The sequence below is a fragment of the Trachypithecus francoisi genome, unplaced genomic scaffold, assembly GCF_009764315.1.
Source record: "Trachypithecus francoisi isolate TF-2019V2 unplaced genomic scaffold, Tfra_2.0 Lachesis_group5, whole genome shotgun sequence".
Taxonomy (NCBI): Eukaryota; Metazoa; Chordata; class Mammalia; order Primates; family Cercopithecidae; genus Trachypithecus; species Trachypithecus francoisi.
This window is the reverse complement of record NW_022681470.1, coordinates 4,875,564-4,896,551: the sequence shown is the minus strand read 5'-3', so window position 1 is coordinate 4,896,551 and position 20,988 is coordinate 4,875,564. Positions and strand designations below refer to the sequence as shown.

Sequence of the window (20,988 nt, the reverse complement as noted above, 5' to 3'; positions counted from 1 at the left end):
CATATGGAGAACTGGAGTTAATGTTTCATATTTTAGAAGTAACACTATCTTAAAGAAGAAACGAAAGGAAGATAACTGCTGAAGCTAACAGAGCATCTCTCTTCTTCAATTCTGGCAAGATCTTAAAGCCCTTGCTGAATCAATTTCTTAACACTATCAGAAAATCAAAATTAGATATAAGAAAGACATGAAAAGCAAAACATCAGGACACTGCATTATATTTGTTATCGTTATAAAAATATTTGACCTTAAACTCAAAAGATAATAACTAGATTAATCAAAGAAGCTAAGATCCTACAACCATTCCCAGAAGGTCAGATCAATTGTGTCTGAACAGAAAGTATAATTAACAACAAGTGAAGGAAAGCATAAACATCAAATCATCTCAGTCTTAGTTGTTTTATAGGAGTCTGTTTTAAGTGCTCAATTTTGAAAGCCATTGTCATATCGTACTATATAGTCCCTAAGTTATTTAGAATAGCAAACACTGCAAAACAAAATAAATCAGAAGCAGAAATGACACCAGAACTTACTGATTTCCATATGTACTGTGCCCAACATAATGGTAAGCATACAGCAGATACTTAATAAATGTCTATTGAACTGAATTGTGTATCATAGGAAAGAATTCCAAGATGTCAAGTGTGCAAGAGTTCATTCATTCATTCAGCCATCCAGCCATCTAGTCATCCACCCAACTCCTTCAACACATATGCAACAAGTATCTTCTGGGTATTCATCTGCATATCAGAGACAGGACACTGAAAAAACAGACAAAATTATCTGCTCTCATGGGGCTTTAATTCTACCTACATGGTGATCAGTGTAACGGGAAAAACCAGAGAAGGGGATACTACTGTCAGTGATCACAGAGGGAGTATGAAATACACGATTAAGCATTATACAAGTGGCTATTTTGTGATAAACTGAACCAAGTCCATTCACTTAAGAAAAAAACTGCTGATGTGCACTCACTAATTGCTAAGAATAGTGCTGGTATAAAGTAACTTAATAAAAAAGATAAGATTCCATTGCTCATGGAGTTCACAGGCTAGTGAAAAACACAAGCAAGTAAATTATCCAACTTAAACAATTACTCCTTCTGATAAGTGGTATTAAGGAAAAAGTGGAGGTTATCCACTATTGTCAATGGGGCTGTAAGGGAAAACCAATGCTACTGGAAGAGTGTAAGTTGGATATTGTGATAGTGTGGGACATGGAGAAAGTGATGGGGTGTGGTTAACATAATGTTTGTAAAAGTCTCTTCATGTTCTTCAAAGAAGGATCAATTAGGAAAGTATTACAGTACCCCAAGAGAGAAGTGAGGATGGCTTGGACTACTATGGTGGCAGCAGGAACAAGAAAAAGGGGATAGTTTTGAGATATCAAGTTAACAGTAATAATATAAAAGTTACATGCCTCCAACATGAGAGTGAATCATAGAAATTTGTATAGCCAGTTCAGAAAGAAATTCACAGAAGATAACATTTACCTGTTATGGTTTAAGATGTTAAGTGATCTGGGTCAATAAATTAGGAAAAGACTAAGGAAAAGTATGTATGAAATTTATTTGGAAGTAGAAAAGATATTCTAGTGCCTTGAAAAATGTCAGTGGGGTATTACATTCTATTTTGTTAAAACAGGCTTATCACACATAATAGTTATTTCTCTAAATCACTTAGTAAGTTTCATGAGGGAAGACTTTTTTATCCCCTAAATTTGTAATCTGACCACATGCAAGGAACGAAGTAAAGACGTATGGAGGCAAAAGCAAAAACAGTATTTCTTTGTTATGAGAATGGAACTGGAATGAACACCATGTACATATCAAAATGTATTTTCTAACATATTTTATAGCTGATCAGATTCGAATTTCTTCCCATTAATGCATATTTAATGGTACTGTATTTCACATACTAATTAGTTTCTGCTATGAAGATAAGGTATGCGCAAGCTAAAAAGTAAACACAGATGCCAATAATTTTTAATTACAGTTAAAAGCAACATGTCAAAACAAAAAGTTAAAAATAATGGTAGTAAAACAGTGACTAAAACAATGTGATACCTTTCAAAATATCCATTTGTTGATCATAATTATAAAGAGTTCTAGCAATGCTTGGGTATGCAATATATTTTTTTCATGGAAAAGCTTTTGAAATACAAATTTACATATATTATCCATTATAAAATAGTAAATAATGAACTTTTAAATCTAATTTCTTTCATGGAAAGAAGCATTAGGGGAAGTGGGATTTTATTTCTTGAGGCAGAGGAATAGTCTTCCTTTTAATATTTATTTTCCTGATCCTCTCCAATTTATCATTCACCCTCTACTACACATGATCTGAAGTTCTCCTTTCATCTGACTCTCTCAATGTTTTGTGGTAGTTAGGTTATTTGAGGGAATGAGGTGTAGGAGATGGCAAAGAAGAGGAGAAAAATAAAATTTCTACTCTTAATTATCAAGAACACCACGAGTGTCATCTCCTTTAATCCCTGCACCAACTGATTCCACATCTAAGTTCAACATTAAAGGTCATTTCCACTTCAAAAAACTGCCTTCCATCTTCAAACAACCTACTATTTACTTCACTAGGTACTCTGCTCACATTATTTTCTCCCAAATTGACCACAAATCTAGATGAAATCAAGACACATTCTGTCTAAACCATTTCCTTCATCCACCCAGAGCTATACATGAGACCTAGAGGAAGACAGGAATCAGGTGGGAGAAACAGGAGGAAGACAGTAGAGAAGTGTTACTTTGGCACATATTTTTTGATACATAATAGTTGTATACATTTCGGGGTTGTTTTATGTTGTTTTGACACATTCCACATGTGTAATGACCAAATCAGGCGTAATGGGGATATTCATCACCTCAAACCTTTAACTTTTCTTTATGCTGGAGACATTCAAATTCTACTCTTCCAGCTATTTTTAAATACACAGTAGATGGTTAACTATAGTCACCCTACTGAACTATCTAACACTAGGTCTTATTAGAACTATACTTCTGTATCTATTAATCAACTTCATCTCCCCATCCCTGTGCCATTCCCAGCCTCTAGGAACAACCAATCTACTGTCTACTTGGATGCAATCCCATTTTTTAGCTCCCACATAAGAACAAGAATGTGCATGCAATACTTGTCTTTCTGTGCCTGGCTTATTTAACATAATGGATTCCATTTCCATCAATGTTGCTGCAAGTGACATGATTTCATTTTTTTTTATGGCTAAATAATATTCCACTCTGTATGTTTATCACATTTATCCTTTCAGTCATTGATGGGCACTTAGGTTGATCACATATTTTGGCTGTGGTGAATAGTGCTGCAATAAACCTAAGGGTGTAGATGTCTCCTCGATACCATGATTTCGTTTTGGATATATATATGGTAGTTCTATTTTTAGTTTTTGAGGAACTTTCATATGGTTTTCTATAGTTGCTATACTGATTTACATTCCCACCAACAGCATAGGAGAGTTCATGTTAGCATCCATGATTTTTTTTTTTTTTTGATAAAAGTCATTGTAACTGGGGTGAGATGATGATACGGTCAGGTCCCTACACAAGTCTCATCTTGAATTGTAATCTCCATAATCCCTAAATGTAGAGGGAGAGACTTTCTGGGAGGTGACTGGATCAGGGGGGCAGTGTACCCATGCTGTTCTTGTGATAGTGAGTGAATTCTCAGGAGATCTGATGGTGTTATAAGTGTCTGACAGTTTCTCCTTCACACACTCGCCCTTTCTTCGCCTGACACCACATAAGACATGCCTCTTCCCCCTTCCACCATGACTGTATGTTTCCTGAGGCTTCCCCAGCCACGCAGAACTGTGAGTCAATTAAACCTCTTTTCTTTATAAACTACCCAGTCTTGAGCAGTTCTTTATAGCAGTGTGAGAATGAACTAATACAGATGATATCACATTGTGGTTTTGATTTGCATTTCCCTGATGATGTGACACACTTTTACAAATTAAACTACAATGATTATCAGTGATTATTATTTACTTTTCCACTGTCTCAACAAGCCATATGTTAGCAACCTATACTTTTTTTTCCCCACCAGAGGAGAGATGTCACACTTATCAAGCTCTAAATTTTGGATTCTAACTTTTGTTTCTTGAAAACTTGAGCACTGGCCCAGATAATGACTTCTAATACTTCTTCCATTCTCCAACTGTCAGACTGTTTTCTGTTCCTTGATTTCTATTCCTTTTTTTTGAAGATTTCTCACCTTGATGGAGAAGATGAAAGCACCATTGTTCTTTGTTAACTACAAACATTATTGCACCTTTCTCGAGCATTGTGTTTGATACTTTGTTCTTGATGCTTCTGTTCCAAATATTCCTTAGATGGAGGGCTACATGAACTCCTTTGACTTCCATCATGATATAATCACTTTGGACTCCAGTCTTTCTTCTGCCTCTCTCATTCGCAGTACTGGGACAAGTTCATCTCTACCCTCTTAACTCTGTATTTCACATCTAAAGATAAATTTACACAAACATACTGACTAACACTATTGGAATCTCCTGCCAATCTCAGTTGAATCTTCTGAGGCCTCTTTCACCCATTGCTACTTAGGTCATTTTTCATTTTCTCAGGATGGTTGTTTCAAATATTTCCCAGGCCTTCTCCCTTGCCTGGTATGTATACTTAAACGTACACACTAACTCTTACCTAGTCAAGCTACTAAGCTAAGACTAGAACCCAGGTCTGTGCTGACTTCTAAGCACAGAAGCTTTTCATTTATTTGTCTCTCTTTATCTCAACCTCACTCGTTCACACTTTCAAAATGCAATCTTACTTCCTACTGAGAAGAGAAGCCATAAACATAACATTTAACACATTTGATTCCTCCTTCCTCCTGAAAACATGTTCTTCTCTTGGGTGCCAGGATATCCTAATCTCTTCATTTTCCTCCTCCTCAGTGACTGTCTTTCCTCAGTCTCAATTGCTGCTTCCTTTGCTCTGCAACCCTTATTCTGTAAGCATCTCCAGGGCTCAGTCCTCAGAATTCTCTTCACTGGGTACACTCTCCCTTTGGTGAACTCATTCAGACTATGGCTCTAATACAGGATATATGCTGACAGACTACCAAATTTATACCTCAAATTTAGACTTATTTCCTAAACTCAAGAAATGCCTATTTGGCATGGATGTATAATCAATGACATAAACTGTAGTATCTAACAAAAACAGCAAATCTGACATGTCTAAAACCTAATTCCAAATCTCCCTTTGAAAAGTTTCTCCTGCAATCAACTTCATTGTAGTGAATGGCAACACCGTGCTTTCAGTTGCTTAGACCAAACATCTTAACAATGATCTCCAACTCCTTTTTTTTTCCGCCCATACTCTACATTCAATCTGTCAGGCAATCCTGTTGGTTCTTCATCAAAATATACCCAAGATCTCATTATCATCACTACCTCCACTGCTACTACCCTAGTACAAGCCACTATCATCAATTATCTAGATTATTGCTATAATTAGCAAACTATCTGCTTCCAATCCACAGTCTATTGTCAACACTGCAGCCAAAGTGATACTGAAAACTAGGTTGTGTAACTACACAGCATAAAAATTTCCAAAGGCTTCCCACTTCATTCACAGTAAAAGCCAATATCCTTACAAACAATCCTACACCATTCTTGTTCCACACCATGCTAGACTCCTAGCTATTCAAAGAATGTGTTAGAATGTGCTAAGTAAGCTCCCTCCTCAGGGCCTTCTCAATTGCTATTTCCCCTTGCTGGAACATTCTTCCTTCAAAATATCTAAAGGACTTGCTTCCTGATCTCCTTCAAATGCTTGCTGAAATTTCACCTTTCAGTAAGCCCTTCCATAACCATTCTATTTAAAACTGCATTAAGTCCCAAAAATCACTACCATCATTATTCCTTATTTCCCTACTCCAGTTTTCTCTGTGGTGTGTGTGGATTAGTTTCTTACATACTCTATGGTTTATTTATTTATTATGTGTATTATTTATTCTCTAATTCCTGACTTGAATATAATTTCCCACAGGAGAAGAGTTTGTCAGTTGTATTCTTTCAAATGTTCCCAGTGCCTAGAGTAGTACCTAGCAAATAACTAGGTATTTGACGTATATTTATTGAAATAATGAGTGAACTAGTAAATAATGAATAATCTTGTTACATGCTGCTGAAGAACAGAAGCTACACAAACTGCATGAAATAATTCTAGAACATAAATCAATGAAATCATACTCCCAACAGAACAATGACAGCTGATGAAGGTATGAAGGTACAGCAGATCAAACCATTATCTGCTTCCTACAATAAACTACAATCATTGATGCAATGTTTAATATGGAGGTTCAAAAGATTATGAAAGAAGAGAACAAAGTAACTGGCTGATCACGTTAAGAGATTTTGGTTAAGATTCACCAGTAAGAACTTAAGAGTCCAAGGAAAAAGAGATGCCAGTAATCAAGCAAATGCATTGGGCTGTTATTTTAATGGCAGAAAAAGGGTAACACATCAGGCCTGGGTTGCCCAAACTCTACACATTCCCAAAAGTCAGTCTTCAGAACTGGCCCTTGGTCAACTCCTGGGAAATGAATTCTGAGCCTCTGAAATATTCTGCCTGGTCAGCGTATTTTTGTATGCTGGAGATCTTGGGCCACATGGTACCAGTTTGACTAGATAGTTTATGCTAACAACAGGATGTATGTTTAACACTTCGTGCCTGATTTTGCTCTGAGAGGTTGGAATCTGAGCATCTCAGGGCAGTCATGCAGCTACTGCTTGCCTATGTGACTGACTTCCAATAAAAACCCTGGACACCAAGGCTCAGGTAAGGTTCTTTAGTTGACAGCACTTCACAGCTGGGAGAAGTAAGTGCATCTGTGACGGTAAATTTTATGTGTCAACGTGACTGGATTAAGGAATACCTACAGAACTGGTAAAGCATTACTAATAAATGTGTCTGTGTTTCCAGAGGAGACTGGAATGTGAACTGATGGACTGAGTGATGAATATTCACCCACAATGTTAGCAGACACCATCCAATCAACTAGGGGCCCAAATAGGGACAAAAAAAGCAAAGAAAAGGTGCTCTCCTGGAACTGGACACTCTTCTTCTCCTGTCCTTGGACACCAGAACTCTAGGCTCTCTGACATTTGGACTCCAGGATTTATACCAGCAACTCCACAGTTTCCCACCAAAACCCAGGTTCCCAGCCCTTAGCCTCAGACTAAGAATTACATCATCAGCTTCCCAGGTTCTGAGGTTTTGGAACTTGGACTGAGATACGTTACCAGCATCCCAAGGTCTCCAGCTTCCAGATGGCCTGTCTTGGGAATTTTCAGCCTCCATGATCACATAAGCCAATTTCTCAGTGAATCCTCTCTCATATATGTATATGTATCTGATTGGGTCTCTCTGGAGACCCTTGACTTCACTACATCATCCATGTGACTCCACTGGAAGAAGATACCTTAAAGCTTGCATTTGGTTTCTCCAGGATTTTGTTCCATGTGGTTTTCCCTTTGCTGATTTTAATCTGTACCTTTTCACTATCATAAACAATAACCATGAGTCTTTTCTAAGTCTTGTGAGTCATGACTCACTGAGCCTGAGAGTGGTCTTAGGGACAGCTGACACAGTTGGCATCATAAGTAGGACTCATTAAAGCATGGCAAAAACATTGTTTCAAAAATGGAAGAATGACAGGGCAGACAATGATAAACTCTGATGCCTAAATGGGTATACAGTCACCAATGGCATGAGACGGCAGCTGTATTGTGCTAAGTTGCTACATATAGAAGTTGTCAATGGAATTTAGAAATGACAGACCAAAAATCTCAAGGACTTAGATCACCGGATATACAAAGAAATGCAAAATGATGAGAAACAAGCTAAACACACAATCCACTGGTAACTTGTACTTTTTTCCCCACATGTAAGATTTTTATTACAATTTGATTTGCATTTTAAAGGAAATTATAAAATGTATCCACTTTTTTTTAAAGACAAAAATTTAATTATAAAACATGATAAACTTCCAGGTTAAAATTAGGCTGATTGGAATAACAAACTCTTAAATCACCATTTTCCACCTCCACACCAAGAATAACCATCTAATCAACCATACTATAACAGCAAGATAGCACTGAGACTTGAGTAAATAGGAAAACTAAAGAGCTCTTCCAGCCCCAGACCATGAATATTTTTATGCCTTCTTATAGTGCTGAACGGCAACCACATCATCACCAAAAGTTAAGTCATAACCATTTCACCATACTTCTCTTATAAAATATGTTTCTTTGTCATCCCATTTCTGTATGTGAATGAGTTTGTCTCTATCCAGACTAACAACAAACTTGCAGTTTCTGTCATCTGTAGTGGTTTTATCAAACTCTTCTCCCAGATGGAAACTAACCTCTGTGTTCTTGAACATACTTCGAATCCTGATCACCACCTTTTGTCTCCTTCTTGACTGATAATTACTGTTGGTTTGTTCACATTTCCCACCTGCCTAGTGACAAAGCCCATGCCTAGAGCCTTCATGTACTCATCAAAGTTCTGTCGGACAGTTTCCAAGTATTACAGAAAGCCTCCTCCATCCTTGCCCTTTCCCCACTTTAGAGACAGAAGTGAGGAGCTTCTGGTCTTACTGCCACTGCAGTCTGTTTTGTTTTTTTTTTTTCTTTGAGAGGGAGTCTCGCTCTGTCTCCCAGGCTGGAGTGTAGTGGCATGATCTCGGATCACTGCAACCTCTGCCTCCCGGGTTCCAGTGATTCTCCTGCCTCAGCCCCTCAAGTAGCTGGGATTACAGGTGCACCTGCCACCAAGCCAAGCTAGTTTTTCATATTTTTAGTAGAGACGGGGTTTCACCATGTTGGCCAGGCTGGTCTGGTCTCAAACTCCTGGCCTTGAGTGATCCACCCATCTTGGCCTCCCAACGTGCTGGGATTACAAATGTGAGCCACTGCGCCTGGCCCAGTGTGCTGTATTTTAAAACAGCTAAAATGAAAGCAAAAGAGAGTGTTAAGGAAATCCTGATGCTCAAAAAGCTCGGATTTTGGTTAAGCTGAGCTATGACTGTTAGCCTCCAGGATACAACCCAGTGGAAAATTATGCTGAAAAAAACGGACAGCATTTCTATGGCCTTTAACCACCAGGAACATTGTCCAAATGGTGGGTGACAAAACCATGATACTACTGGAAGCAGGGGTTATGTGTGAAGGAGTTGTCTCGCCTTGTGAATTGGTATTCATCGGGTTCCTGAAAAACAATTAAGAAAAGAGATTGTGAGAGTGACTAACTTGGGAGCAGTATCTTTGATTCTGAATGTTGCAGAATGAAGAAGTCTGCTTGGAGTTGATGCAGGAACCACAACTTACTACTGAACAATCATAGATGGTTGTACATGATCCAAACACACAACAGATTGTTCCTAAAGGGACAGCTAGTCTGCTGGACTGGGTAAAAGCCATTGTGAAATTTGTTTACCCTGAAAAGGGAAATGGTCCTTCCCCTCCTTTAAATGCCAAGTGGCACTCCATACATTACATAGCTGATAAGCTGCATACGCAAACCATGCTGGATTAACTTCATAGTCATCAACATGTTTGTTCACCCTTAATATGCCCTTTAGATCATGGTAAATACTGTGACTAAAAGGGCCCCTCTATGCCGGCATCTGATATACCTGCTGCAAAATCTATCAATGATCCAAGAAATGTGTCGGATTTGTTGTCTCAGCTTCTTACTATGGGTCTTAGAGATGCTAAGAAAGTAAGACTGAATCAGAAGTGAATGGGTAAAGACAAAACAGAGAGTCAAGGAAGTCCCAAGCAGGATGAAATTTTAAACAGTTACTAAGAGATGGGATGAATAAAATGGACACTGCTGTTAACACAAAGGTCTTAATGCTGCATTATCAGAAGTTAGGCTTACCAATGGGAGCTCCTCTTAGTCCCCCAACACTGAAGGGCCCTAAACAAACACACTCTATATACCCTAATTTCAAGCAATGCACCAAGCTGGGAGGCAAAAATGACAATGAAGAACCTCAGTCCAAATCATCAGAGGTGATGGGCTACCAAATTAATCAGGATGAGGACTGACACAGAACCAGGGTTTTTTTTTTTAAGTAATCTCCAAGTAGGAACTGAAGGCCATAAGCACACCTGTAGGTACAATAGAAGGTAAAAAGGAAAGCTTCCAGGGGTTCCTGACACAGAATTCAGTGCCTCTGATTCCAAAACCTATTGGTAAAGTCCTAGTAGGGGCAATAATGAGAAAGACAGGATATGAGGATGAAATGGTTGACAGGATTAAATTAAAATTTGGATGAAACTTAGTATGTTTGAATGAATCATGTGAAGTACTTGCATCCACATTACCCGAATATGTTTTGGGGAAGGATATTATTCTGACCAGGGAAAGCTTCAGCTACTATACTGCAGAAATCTTGCTAGTTTTCCCTTCAGTCAGAACATGCTAAATGAGAATCTATGGAACTTGCCCAGCTCACATAGGTTGTTAATCTGAAACAGTATCATGGTTGACCAAAAGAGATTTAGCACATTAATTAACAACATGTTCGACACTGGAGTGCTTTTACCAACAAATTCTCTGTGTCGTGCATGAAAAAGGTGAATGACTCATGAAAACTCACAGCAGATAATCGAGACGTGAATAATGTAGTGTCATCTACAGCATCAGCAGTCTCTGACATGGTTTCAGAAGTTCCCAAAATAAAACAACCTAAAAGAGACATACTCAGCCAGACATAGTGGCTCACACCTGTAATCCCAGCACTTTGGGAGGCCAAGGCAGAAGGATCACTTGAGTCCAGGAGTTTGAGACTAGCCTGGGTACCAAAGTGAGACCCTGTTTCAATTTAAAAAGAGAGAGAGAGAGAGAGAGAGAGAGAGACTAATTGAACTTGCCAATACTTTTTCTTGGTCCCAATCTCAGGAAAAAACCAACTGCACTTTGCCTTCAAGTGGGAATGATCCCAATTTACACTTACTGCACTGCTACAGGTTTATCTGCATTCATCAGCTTACCATTATAATTTGTTTTGAAGGGATTTTGACTTGATACAGGTCCAGAATACAATAATATACTACAGTGATGACATGATGACGGTACCAGAAACCTAAGAACAAGCTAGGGCTGACCTGAAAATAGTGGTGGCTCACAGGAATACCACAGGCTAGAGGATAAATCCAGCAAACACCCCAGGATCTACCAAACTGAAATTCTTACGAATAACCTCGGCAGGAACCACCCATAAATTCTACAGGCAACTAAAATTAAATTGCTGTTATTACATAACCATGAAAGTAAGCAAGAAGCATCCACTGCACTTGGTTTGTTTGAGTTTTGCAGAAGAAAAATTCTGTATCTGGGGACTAGTGCTAAATCCAATCTGTAAAACTACCTGAAAGGACACATCTGAATGGAGACCTAAATTACAGCAGGCTATTATCTAAGTTGCAGTGCATCAATTAATGCCTTTGGATCCTTATGATATACACTCAGATATGATTTTAGAAGTACCTGCAATTCACACTTAAACAGACTGGAGCTTATGGCAAAAAGCCCATGAATGCTGTCCAGCAGCAACCACTGGGATCGTGGGCCAGACAAGAAAGTATAGAACACATCATTAGAGAGATGATAAAAGAGAACACATCATTAGAGAGACGATGCTACTGGGCATTCACTGAAACTGTCTTTATGACTAAAGGATATAACATAATCCTAAAACTTAAAATACCCATGTCTTGGGTAATGTCAGAGAAACACTCTAACGAGTACCTATAACAAAATGAAAATGGCTTAACAGGAACGTGCTGAGGAATGCAAGAAGATACTTACCATATTTGATAGAAGAAAACCTTTTTTTTTTTTTTTTGAGACAGGGTCTCACTTTGTATCACCCAGTCTGAATACAGTGGGGGCAATCACAACTCACTGCAGTCTTGACCTCCCAGGCTCAAGCAATCCCACATCTCAGCCGAGTAGCTAGTATTACCAGATGCATGCCACCACACCTGGATAATTTTATTTTTTGTAGAGATGAGGGTCTCACTATGTTGCCCAGGCTGAGTCTGAACTCCTGGACTCGAGCGATTCTCCTGCCTTGGCCTCCCAAAGTGTTGAGATTACAGCCATGAGTCATCACATTGGGCCTCCTCTTTTCTTCTAGACCAACTTTGGAACCATCTGTGAAGCTACCAGATAACCTACTGCCATATCCTACTTTTCAAATGTTAGTGTCTTACAAAGAACTCTCACTGACCACCAAAAAGTGGCTTGTTTTACAGATGATGGCAGTTCAAATGTGATCAGCCAGCATCCTGTTTGGAAGGCTGTCACACTGTGACTGACTGATGTGAAACTGATTGAAGAACAAATCAGCTCAAAGGGCTCAGTTGTACACTGTTTTCCTTGCAATGATGGAAGAACTAAACAAACGTAACCATGAAGTGTGGATGTACACTCATGAATGCGCTGTGGCCATTTGCCTGGCCATATGGTCAGGCTGATAGGCAGTGAAAAACTAGACTATTAAATGGATGTGCCAGGCATGGTGGCTCAGCCTGTAATCCCAGCACTTTGGGAGGCCGACGCAGGTGGATCACCTGAGATCAGGAGTTTGAGACCAGCCAGACCAACATGGTGAAAACCCGTCTCTACTAAACACAAAAAGTTAGCCAGGTGTGGTGGTGAATGCCTGTAATCTCAGCTACTTGGGAGGCTGAGGCAGGAGAATCTCTTGAACCTGGGAGACGGAGGTTGCAGTGAGCTGAGTTTGTGTCATTGCATTCCAGCCTGGGCAACAAGAGCGAAACCCCATCTCAAAATAGATAAATAAATAAAATAAATAATAAATGGATGGATTATTAATAGGAGAATCTCTTGAACCTGGGAGGTGGAGGTTGCAGTAAGCTGAGTTTGCATCACTGCATTCCAGCCTGGGCAACAAGAGCGAAACCCCATCTCAAAATAGATAAATAAATAAAATAAATAATAAATGGATGGATTATTAATAGGAGAATCTCTTGAACCTGGGAGACGGAGGCTGCAGTAAGCTGAGTTTGCATCATTGCATTCCAGCCTGGGCAACAAGAGCGAAACCCCATCTCAAAATAGATAAATAAATAAAATAAATAATAAATGGATGGATTATTAATAGGAGAATCTCTTGAACCTGGGAGACGGAGGTTGCAGTAAGCTGAGTTTGCATCATTGCATTCCAGCCTGGGCAACAAGAGCGAAACCCCATCTCAAAATAGATAAATAAATAAAATAAATAATAAATGGATGGATTATTAATGAGGCATGGCTCTATGAGAATCATTATGGGAATTTAAGGGGTGAATTAAAGTAGGACATGTTGATGGTCATCAAAACAACTTCCTTCAGGATCAGGAGATGATTGGAACCAGCAAGTGGATGTCCCAGCATGCTTGTCTGAGGTGGCTATCTGGGTCCCCAAAATGAGTAGATATGGGAGATATGCAGCAATGCAGAGATGGGCTGGCCAGTGATGTATTCCTCTTGTACCCTCTGATGCACAAAATTCCAGAAAGAGCCATCCTGTCTGCCAGAAAGGGAGAGAGAGACTGCAGATGACTATGGCATATAGTCCCAAGAAAAAAGTCCCCCCACTCCCATACATAGTTGGCAAGTACACTACACTGAGCTACTGCCACTATCCCCAGGAGACTATAAATGGTCATTCTTGGAAATAGACATTTACACTGGATTGAGCTTTGCATAACCAATGGTAGATACAAAAGCGCAAAATACTGTAAGAGGACTGGAAGAGAAGGTACCGCGCCCCCACCAAGTTACATGTCTTCAGACCAAAGAACATACTTTATAGCCCATACTATCCAAAAACAAGCAAAGAGGTTATATCAAATAGACATATCATGTCAGATATCATCCTCAGAGTAACAGTCTGATAGAGAACAGGAATGGGAAATAAAAACATTTGTTGGCTAAACAAATGTACGCTTCACAAATGTATGCTCACACTCAACCTGAGGATGGCTAAAGGAAGGTCCCCGCTCCATAGATTCCTCCACTTTTCTGGACATGGGGAAGAAGGGGTGGAGGAGCATGATGTTATCACTACAGAATTCTTAGCTACATCACCTCAACTTTCCTTTCTCCTACATAATGCAGTGGTCCTGGGAGTGGCAAGACAATTGTGGATGCCCAAAGCAGGAATGATCCCTAAGCAAGAAACTCTAATTAGACTTTTCAACCATTATTCCAAAACTCCTAAAGGCCTAACGGGATGGACTGTGCCTTCACCCCATGTGGAGCTGACAGTGAATGCAGCTGCACTGCCTAGTAGTCAAGAGAGTCCTCTAGCTCGGTAACCATGCAATCCAACTCTGAAAGAATATGAAGGCACTGAGGAAGAGGCACTTAGTAGACTACTATTACTGCAGGCAATCTGATTCAGGTATCCCTTCCAAAGGTGGAAAAGTTCACATTTCTGGGTACCTGACTGTATTCATTTCCTGTGGCCTCTACAACAAAATACCACCAAAACTTGATGGCTTAAAACAACAAAAAATTGGCCATGCGCGGTGGCTCACACCTGCAATCCCAGCACTTTGGGAGGCCGAGGTGGGCAGATGACCTGAGGTCAGGAGTTTGAGATCAGCCTGACCAACATGGAGAAACCCCGTCTCTACTAAAAATACAAAATTAGCGAGGCCTGGTGGCACATGCCTGTAATCCCAGCTACTCAGGAGGCTGAGGCAGCAGAATCCCTTGAACCCAGGAGGCAGAGGTTGCAGTGAGCCGAGATCGTGCCATTGAACTCCAGCCTGGGCAATAAGAGCAAAACTTCATTTCAAAAAACAAAACAAACAAAACAAAAAAATCACAAAAAATTTCTCATAGTTCTGGACACCAGAAGTACAAAATCAAGACTGGCAGAGACATGATCCCTCCAGAGGCTCTGAAGAAGAATCCATTCCATGCCTTTCTCTTAGTTTCTGGAAGCTGCTGGCAAGTCCTTGACATTTCCTGGCTTGAAGCTGCATCACTCCAACCTCTGCCACCTTTATATCACCTTCTCCTCTGTATAGGTGAAATCTCTATCTGCATCACTCCAACAAGGACGCTTCTCATTAGATTTAGGTCCCTCCCAGATAATCAAGGATGATCTACTTAAGATTCTTAATTTTATCTGCATAACTATATATGCATACATTCTTTTTCCAAATAAAGCAAGAGTTAATAGGTTCCAGGGAATAGGATGTGAACATATTATTTTAGGGGCCACCACTCCACCCACTATGGTTCATTCCATCCTAACATTCACCCCACCCCAATATCCCCAAAAGTCTCAAAAGTCTCAACCAATACAGTATCAAGTCTAAGTCCAAAATCTCATTTAAGTATCATCAGCTCACAAGTCCCAAGTGTTATCACCCAATCAGGAGTGGGTGAGACTCTGTACATAATCCATCCTGGGACAAAATTCCTCTAAATCTGTGGACCTTTCACACTAGAAAACAAGTTATCTGCTTCCAAAACACAATGGTAGAAAAGGCCTAGGATAGATATTCCAATTCAGAAAGGGAGAAGTTGGAAGAAATAAAAACATCACTGATTCCAAGCAAGTTCTAAACCCAGCAGGGGAAATTCAATTTCAAGGTCTATAACTAATCCTCAGTAATTTGCATTTCTGTCCTCTAGGCCCACGGTGGCTCCATCACCCTCTGTCTCTGGCCGCCAATTCATTCCTGCTTTTTTTTTAAACTATAACATGCTTTCAGCTGACATCCATCCACTATACCATTTCTTTTACAATGACAGGGTTTATAACATTTTCAGTCTGTTCTGTAACCATACTTGAGTCTTCGGTGCTTTGTCTTTTGATAAATTCTAAAAACTGAACACTAATTTGGTGTTTGCGATGGTATAAGTAAATGAATATTATTCATGGGACAACCAAATAGCATGGTCAGACCTGTAATGAAGGAAAGGTTACACTACATCAATAGACCTGGGCTTCTCAAGAAACAATGTTTCATGTCTCAACCAAATAGCCTTTTTTTCCCTCCCCCATACAGGCATACTTCAGGTTTCGTTCCAGACCCCCACAACAAGAGTATTGCAATAAAACAAGTCACACTAACTTTGTGGTGTCCCAGTGCATATAAAAGTTATGTTTACACTACACTATACTGTAGTCCATTAAGTGTGTAACAGCACTATGTCTAAAGAAATGTACATACCTTACTTTAAAAATACTTGATTGCCAAAAAAGGTGAAGGGTCATCTGAGCCCTCAGCAAGTCGTTATCTTTTTGCTGGCAGAAGGTCTTGTCTTGATGCTGATGGCTGCTGAGTGATCAGGGTGGCAGTTGCCAAAGGTGAGAGTGCCTGTGGCAATTTCTTTTTTATTCTTTTTTTTTTGAGACGAAGTCTTGCTCTGTCACCCAGTGGCACGATCTTGGCATTCAAGCAATTCTCAAGCGTCAGTCTCCCAAGTAGCTGGGATTACAGGCACCCACCATCACACCCAACTAATTTTTGTATTTTTAGTAGAGACAGGGTTTCACCATGTTGGCCAGGCTAGTCTTGAACTCCTGACCTCAAGTGATCTGCCTACCTTGGCCTCCCAAAGTGTTGGGATTACAGGCGTGAGCCACCGCGCCCGGTGTGGCAATTTCTTAAAATGAGAAAACAATGAAGTTGACCATATTGGCTTTTTCTTCCAAGAGAAGTTTCTCTTTTGCACGCCATGCTGCTTACCCACAACAGAACTTTCTTCACAACTGGAGTCACTCCTTTCACCACCTGCCACTGCTTTATCAACTAACTTGATGTAAGATTCTAAATCCTTTGCTGTTATTCCAGCAATGTTCGTGGCATCTTCTCAAAGCGTAGATTCTATCTCAAGAAACCAGTTTATTTGCTCATCCGTAAGAAGCAAATCCTCATTTGTTCATGTTTTATCATGGACCTGATAAAATTCAGTCCTATCTTCAGGCCCCATTGCTAATTCTAGTTCTCTTGCTATTTCTACCACATTGGCAGTTACTTCCTCCACTGGAGTCTTGAACTCCTCAAACTCATCCATGAAGATTGGAATCAACTTCTTACAAACTCCTATTAATGTTGATATTCTGACCTCCTTCCATGAAGCCTGAATGTTTTTCAAGACATCTAGAATGGTGAACCTTTCCCAGAAGGATTTCAATTAACTTTCCCCAGATCTATCAGCAGAGGAATTACTATCTATGGCAGTAATTACTATCTATTACAAAATGTATTTCTTAAACTAAATAATAAGACTTGAAAGTTGAAATAATGGGCTGCAGAATGGACATTGACAATGAGCTGCAGAACTGACACTGGGTCAGCAGGCATAAAAACAACATTCATCTCCTTGTATATCTCCATCAGAGCTTTTGCACAACTGGCGCATTGTCAATGAGCAGTAATATTTAAAAAGGTATCTTTTTTTCTGAGCAGGTCTCCACAGTGGGCCTAAAATATTCAGTAAAACATACTGTAAGCATATGTGCTTGTCATCTAAGCTTTGTTGCTTTACTGATAGAGAACAGGCAGTGTAGAGTTACCATAATTCTTAAGAGCCCTAGGATTTTTGAAATGGTAAAGGAGCAATGGCTTCAACCTAAAGTCACTAACTGCATAGCCACTACTGAGAGAGTCAATCTGCCCTGGGAAGCTTTAAAGCCAGGCACTGACTTCTCCTTTCTAAGAAAGTCCTAGGTTCATCTACAAGGAAAATCTGTGGTTTTGTGTAGCCATCTTCACCAATTATTTAGCTAGATCTCTGAATAACTTGCTGCAGCTTCTGTGTCAGCACTTGTGGTTTCACATTGCACTTTTATGCTATAGAGATGGTGTCTTTCCTTAAACCTCACACACCAACCTTTCCTAGCTTCCAACTGTTCTTCTGCAGCTTCCTCACCTCTCTCACCCTTCACAGAATTGGGAGAATTAAGGCCTTGCTCTGGATTAGGCTTTGGCTTAAGGGAATGTTGCAGCTGGTTTGATCTTCTATCAAGACCACTCGAACTTTTTCCATATCAGCAATGAGTCTGTTTTGCTTGCTTATCATCGAATACAAGGGATCCCTAATAAGATTATCGAAGACTTCTCATCAGAAACACTGAAGGCCAGAAGGCGATTGGTTGATACATTCAAAGTGCTGAAGGAAAAAAAGTAAAGCAAAAATCCAGCAAAACTATCTTTCAAAAATGAGGCAGGTATTAAGACAGTCCTAGGTAAACAGAAACTGAGGGAGTTCATTAGCACTGGACCTGTCATACAAGAAAAGCTATAGTGAGTCCCTTCAGGTCTAAATATAAACCTGCGACTTTAGACAGTCACTTAAAGCCAGATGAAGAATTAAAGATCTGGCAAAGCTAAATACATAAAAATTATAAAAGCTAGTATTACTGTAAGTTTGTGTTATAATACCACTGTTTGTTTTCTACATGATTAAAGAGACTCATGCATTAAAAAATTAGTAGTCTCGTTTTTGGACACACAATGCATAAAGATGCAATTTAAAGACACCACCAATTGAAAGGAATGAGTACAGAATTGTAAAGAAGTAGAGTTTTTGAAGGTTAGTAAAGTTCAGGTGGTATAAATTCAAACTAGAGTACTCTAACTTCCACCAATTGAAAGGAGTGAGTACAGAATTGTAAAGAAGTAGAGTTTTTGAGGGTTAGTAAAGTTCAGGTGGTATAAATTCAAATTAGAGTACTATAACTTCAGGATATTAAATATAATCTATACAAAGAAAGTAGCTATAGATTATACACAACAGGAAATGAGAATTAAAATGTTTCACTCAAAAATCAATTAAACACAAAAGAAGGCATTTATGTAGAAAAGGAGGGACAAAAAGCAATGAGGCATATAGAACATAAAAAGCAAAAGGACAGAAGTAAGTCCTTATCAGGACTCACTTTAAATGTAAATGGATTAAACTCTCCAATCAAAAGAAAGAGACTGGGAAAGTCGATTAAACAAACAAACAAAAAGCATGATCCAACTCCATGCTGTCTCCAAAAGCCACAAACAGGGTAAAAGTGAAAGAGAAAAAAAAAATTTTCCATGAAAATACAGCAGTTCCCCTTATCAGTGGAGGATATGTTTCAAGATCCCAGCAGATGCCTAAAACCATGGATAGTACCAAATTCTATAAAGTCATTCCTTGATATCCATGCGAGATTGGTTTCAAAATCCCCCAGCAGATAATAAAATCCACAGAAGCTCAAGTCCCTAATATCAAATAGCATAGTATTTGCATATAATCTATGCACATCTTCCCATATTATTTTTGAGTATTTTAAATCCACATTGGTTGAATCCACGAATGTAGAATATGGAGCGCCAACTGCATATACCATGTTTTTTTCCTATACATACTACGTATGATAAAGTTTAATTTGTAAATTAGGCACATCCTTTATAAATGGATATTAAAGTAGATTAACCGCTACTATTAAAAGTAAATTAACAACAAAATAAAATAGAAAAATTATAACAATATATTGTGATAAAAGTTATTGTGATGTATGTGGTCTCTCTCTCAAAATATCTTATTTTACTATACTCATCTATATTTAGGCTGTGGTTGATTCGGGATAACTCAAACTATGAAAAGCAAAACTGCAGCTAAAGGGGGTACTACCATAGTAACCAAAAGAGAAAACGGGTAGCTATATTAATATCAGACAAAACAGACTTTAAATGAAAAGGCCAGAAAAGACCAAAAAATATTATTAATAAAAGAGTTAATAGAGCAAGATATAACAATTATAAACACTTACATACCTAATAACAAGACCATCAAAATATATGAGGCAAAAACTGAAAGAACTGTAGAAAGCAATGACCATTTTATATTAATAGTTGGAGATTTCAACAACCTAGACTGTCAGTAATGAATACAACAACCAGACAGAAATAAGTAAAGCAATAGAAGACAACAACAATTAAATCTAAGAGATATACACAAAATGTTCTATTAAATATACACAAAATACTCTACCTAACAACAGAATCTACAGTATTTTCAAGTGCACAGGGGACATTCTCCAGGATAGACCATATGTTGGATTACAAATTAAGTCTCAATAAACTTTAAAAGACAAATACAAAGTATCTTCTCCAACTACAACATGAAGTTAGAATAATATAAAGAAAACAAGAAAACTCCCAAATTTGTAGAAATTAAACAACAGACACAATCAATGACAAAGGAAATTAGAAACACTTCTGAGACGAGTGAAAACACAAACACGACAGACTAAAATGTATGGGATGCCGCAAAAGCAGTGGTAAGTGAGAAATTTAAAGCCATAAATGCTTAAACTAAATAAGAGAGATCACAAATCAACAATCTAACTTTATAACTTAAGGAACTAGGAAAAAAAATAAACTAAACCCAAAGCAAGCTGAAGGGGGAAAAAAAATGAAGATTAAAGCAAAGACAGATAAAATAGAGAAAAGTCAACAAAGTCAAAAGTCGGTTCTTTGAAAAGATTAACGAAACTAATAAACCTTTAGCTTAATTGACTAAGAATGTATAAGGAATGAGGAAAATAGAAAATCACCATTAGAATACAACAGTAATAAATTATTATGGGCAAAATCCACTGATATGGATGTTAAAATTAGTACAAAGAAGTTTAAGAAAAAATACGTTATTTATATAGTCTCAGAGTATTTCCTCTAAGATACTACTTAGTTTTGAATGGAAAAATCGCAACTTTAAAGTGAAGAAACACAGTAGACACCACTATAGTCAAGCAATCAAAGTTAACATCACCAGTAAAAAGGTATCAACATCATTTCTTCCCTGATATGTTGCTCTGAGAAGGGCAGGCACATCAGGAACCAAATCCCAGGTCTTGTCACACCCCACATCTTCATAGTGTTAATCATTTTGCTATAAATGAGCAT

General features: G+C 38.7%; 1 protein-coding gene and 1 pseudogene across 6 annotated transcripts in view; both read right to left on the bottom strand.

Moving 5' to 3' along the window:
• AKT3 (AKT serine/threonine kinase 3) overlaps window positions 1-20,988 on the bottom strand; it is a 372,395-nt gene that overhangs the window by 129,168 nt on the left and 222,239 nt on the right. The window lies entirely within an intron of this gene.
• On the bottom strand, window positions 6,355-8,704 carry LOC117076332 (annotated as a pseudogene).